We start from the raw sequence: 5,113 nt of genomic DNA, 5'->3' as shown, positions 1-5,113 counted from the left end.
AATTAACAAATTACGGTTTCAGCAGAACAGGAGAGGTCAAAACCTTTATTCCGAAATGTTGGCAGTTCCATAAATTTCACAAATAATCTCGTTTGAGCGTTGTTTTCTCAAGGGAAAATTTCGCTCGATGAATGGGAGGACGCAAGCTAAGCTCGACCGGTTTACCGCTCGACCGTTGTGCTAATTATGCTTTAAATCAGCCTTTTACAGAGATTTCAGAGTTTAAAAGTATTTCTTGTCACAGAAATAACTTAGGTTATAGAAGTAAAGCAATTACATACCTTTAATGAATTGATCTGTCAAGAAAGTATCGAAAGTAAACCGTCTCAAACCGTCAAAATCAGCCATAACTCCTCTCACAAACGGCCGGCATTGTTCGCATCTCATGGCAAGTCTGCCGAAGCAAATCTTCCATTTGCATCCTTGGGGTTTTTCTACCTCAAAATGCTTCATATCCTTCCGACAAAGGTCAGAAATGAGCAAAGGGAACAGCACTTTATATGAGTCAAAGTGATCAAAGCGGCCTTCAAAGTCTTTCCCTGGCGCGAAACACACGTGATTCCAACTAAATTTGACCGGCGGCAAAAGATTATTATGGTCTTTTTGGCCGCGCAATGCTCGAAGTTCAAAAAAATCTCGTCTTAAATGTCATTTCCAGACAGAGCATCTTTTGAAAGCCTGATAACAATGGTTTCATGCTTATGAAATGCACTAGCAAGATTCTTTTTCTGATTTGGTGATAATTTCACCTTAATTTCATAAAGTTTTGTCATATATTAAATAGGTCATATAAAATATGTATATTAAAATACATCCTCATAAGAGGAATAAACTAACTAACTTCCCTGTTTCCTATTTTATCGATTTACACAATAACTAAGTCGTTTCCCACTTTGTTAATCACAACCATTTCTTCGTAAAATACAATAAAGAAATTAAAATTTAAAATCTTATACAATAACTAACTCATTTCCTATCTTGTTAATCACAACCATCTCTTCATAAAACACAATGGCATGAACATTGAATGCAGCTGCTGAGGCAGCATTTATTTTGTATCTAAACATCAATTGCTTGGGATAACTTTTTCTGTTTGGTTTGTTAAATCAAAATATATCATACCATGCAAGATTCAGTTGTGTACCAGTATTGTAATCATTTCTTCTTTGTGCATAAGACATAAGATCGTTGAAAATTCTCACCTTACTTTCTGTATCATACTCAGTTTCTGGATAAAATATTCCATTTCCATATTCAAGTCTGCATGTTGTCAAATGACTGGCATTATCAGCAGCATTTAGTTTATAAGTATCAAATAAGTATGGATTTTCTGCTACGACATTTGTCTTATTTCTCTGGAGATATACAAATACGTGTTTAACATTATCAACACTTGCTGATGTCTGATAAAAACCACTTGCTTGTGAGGGAGCAGACATTTGATACACCGATCTCAGATAGGACCATCAGTACCAGCTGCTTTTTGAATGAGCTGATCATCATTCTGAAGAGTTATATTAAATTGTAGCTGCACTGGTATAAGCATCTTATCTTCTAACACTTCGAAGAATGAATATCTATTGAGAGGCATGATAACATTAACATCTTGTGGAGCATTCCCATCAGCATTTTGTCTTGTAAGAAGCCTTCTTGTTTCAAATCCGGCGTTTTGATTAGCATTAGCAAATAATACGTTTGTATCAAGATACCAAAAACTGCTTTTTCCAACTGATCTGCCGAAATCATCAGAATATTCCAACAGATTTTTGACAAAGGTAACCTTGTGACGATTATCTGTATCGTAAACAATTTTACCAGCAGATTTGATCATCAGATGATTAATGAAACTATGTGATCCATTGATATCTGTTATTCTTTCGGAATTATAATGGGTACCATCAGCTAGTTTTTGCAATTGAAACTGAATTTCAAAATATGCATTATACCAATCAGAAAATGCTGATCTGTCATTGATTGTGAATTTGTACCCATTTTTATCTTGATGTTGACCACCAGCTGGTGCTCTTATTGTGTCATCTAACTGGTATCTTACCAGTTGATTTCGCTGTAACATTTCAATTGATCTAAAAGCCATTATAATATTAGTTTAGATAAAAATTAGGGTTTTAATCCTTGTCCTGATATTAAACGATTCAATATCATATCAGTACTTTCCTCTTTTATTGTTGGAAGTTTTGGTGTTTTTTGTTCCATACCCCTAAGTCGCTTCATTATCAGATCACCTGAGTTTTCTGCTGTTTTTTTACCCAAACGCTCACCAGTATGTTCTACTCCAGGTTTTATTGCTTTTTTGCGAATGGTTTAGCAACATTTGTAAATATAGATGATGCTATACTTCTTATTGGTTTGAATATATTGTCAACAATCAAACCGTTTCCTTTGTGCTTATACACAAATTTTTACCCATTTAAGGGTGGTAAAATCTTTTGAATTCGTATGGTTTCATATAAATGGATTACATAATTCTTTTCAACAATAAGCTAAAAGCTATATCTGCACCACTACGATTTATTTGTCTTCTTTTACCATCGGTTATTCTTGTTCTCGAAATGGTGTTCTTATTCACAGGGTTAAATGTGACTCTCCGTGGTTCTCACAGTGAAACTAAATGACACTTTGAGGATACTGGTTGAGAAAGAATAAATTATATCTGTATCTACTCCATCAACAGGGCTGGTGTTAACCAAATCACATTGTATGTTCAGCAGCTCTGTATCCTGGCTTAAATTAGGCATTCGTGACCCATAATTTTCAGCATCTTTGAAAATGACTTTGAAGGTGCTGTGTTGAAATTCTAATGATATTGGATATTTATCTTTTTTACCCTCACTTTTAATTACAGTTTCATTTTTCAAGAACAAATCAAGATTAATGTAATTATAAACACCAGATGGAAGTGCAAGTTCTTTCCAATTTGAACCACCATCTAAACTGTATTCTATTTTCTGATTATTATAACCAGGTTTGACGTTAAACCAGGTGAATGACATGTTGATGATTCTGCTCAAACCAATCACATACTCATGATTACTATCCAAAATAATTGGTCTATCAAAATTAGTCACAAAATTATCTGGTGTATTGTTTGCACTACTTTTATTCAAATAACTTGATAATACAATTTCTCGTTCCATACATAAGATCTTAGATCAACAATTTCCGAAATAATTTTTGTGCAGTTAATTGTATTGTGATTTGTTAATTGCTGATAATCGTAACAATGTGTCTAACAAAGCAACTCCCGTGTTTCTCATTTTGATTGATGTATTACCAGCCATAATCTCTCCTATTATGATTTCTAATTTTTTGAGAAGCTGTTTTGGATCATTCAAAAACATAACGTGTCCACCTTTCTTTCGAATTCCTGAACCTAGTTTATTGTCATAATATTTTATGTATTGTGTCAAAGTAGCATTTGCATTCTGTATTCTTTTCTTATTCTCTTGCCTTTCAGCTTCGGATATTGCTCCACTTTTGAACTGTTTTGTGACTTGGGTTTGATAACCTTTCAATTGGTTCTTTTTGAATTTAGCACCCTTCAGAATCTTCTTGAGATAACCTCTGGCTTTTGAGGATGTCATTTCAGGTTGATTCAACCGCATTTCTACATCATCATAATTTGTTACACCAGTATCATCTAGCATTTTGTTAGCCATTTATTTCATCAGCTATCTCATAATCAGGTACTTCATCCTCATCATATTCTGGAGGCATTTCTTGTGGGTCTTGAGACAAATATTGAGGATCAACATCAATCTTTTTTTTACCTTCCAAAACATCCTTCAGCGATTCTTCATAGGCTTGTGGTTTTGGCACTATTTGTTTGGTATTTTCTGGTAAAACAGGTTGATCAAATAAATCACCCAGATTCATATCTTCAACCTCATTTTCAATATTAATACCATAATCTGGTACACCTTCCTTCTTCTTTGTCCTTCGATTCATTGGTGGTATTTTTAAATTACTAGCCACAACATCATCCAATTTAGTTGGAATCGGTTTGAACATCTTTTTGAAAGATTCATGACTTGTCTGTTTAGCAATATCACTTTGTAATATTGTTTTATGAACATAATCGATTTTGTTATCCAATTCAGATTTCTTTTTTTGCAAGTTCTTTCCACTTTAGTAAACTCATTATGGTATTATATTATATTAAAAATCATGTAATACGCCATGTAATACTAAAATCATATACTGGTATAATATTGAAATACCAAATTATGATATCAAAGAGGATGTTGGTAATTATAAACAATTATACCAATTTATGCCTGACCGTGGCTTTCGGATGCCAATTTGTGGCCCATCAGGCTCAGGAAAGACGAATTCATTGCTTCATATGATAATGAATTTATTGTATTTCGATAAATGTTATCTATCTGCGAAAAATCTCGAACAGTCAAAATATTAATATCTCAAGAAGATTTTCAAACCGATTAGTAAAGAAGTTGCTTATGATATATTAGAAGTTAGCAATGATGAAACAAAACCAGTTTCAGAAATAAATGGCGAAAATCAAAAGCTAGCCATATTTGATGACTTTGTTTGTGAAAAGAACCAAGCGCCATTAATCGATTATTTTATAAGAGGAAGACATAAAAATTGTAGTGTAATATATCTAAGTCAGAGCTACTGTAAAACTCCAAAGGATATTAGACTAAACAGTAGTCATTTTTGTATTTACGAATTCCCAAGTGCTAACGAAAAATCACTTTTATGTCGTGAAAACAATGTTGATAAAAAGAACTGTATGAAAAAGCTACTAATGATCCATACAGCTTCCTGTATATTGATAAACCACGAAAATTTACCACTAAGAATTTCAACGAAAAATTATAAAATATTAATGTATCTTTATTACATATGTCTTATTCAAACGGAATATTAGGCTAGTCAGGTGAAGTTGCCTTACTTGAAACAGTAATAGTGAAGGGTGAAAAAGGAGACGCTGGAATAGGTTTTAAACTAACTTTTGATGGCAATTATAATTTACAAAATAAGAAAGTGTTCAATCTGGACACTCCTGACGATCATAAAGTTGGTTATGATTACAACATAAGAGTCAGAGATCTCAAGAGTGCTGTTAACA

The sequence above is a fragment of the Orbicella faveolata genome, unplaced genomic scaffold (assembly GCF_042242905.1).
Source record: "Orbicella faveolata isolate gen_17 unplaced genomic scaffold, um_ofav_v1 contig_48, whole genome shotgun sequence".
In the NCBI taxonomy this organism is placed as follows: Eukaryota; Metazoa; Cnidaria; class Anthozoa; order Scleractinia; family Merulinidae; genus Orbicella; species Orbicella faveolata.
This window is presented reverse-complemented; position numbering follows the sequence as displayed.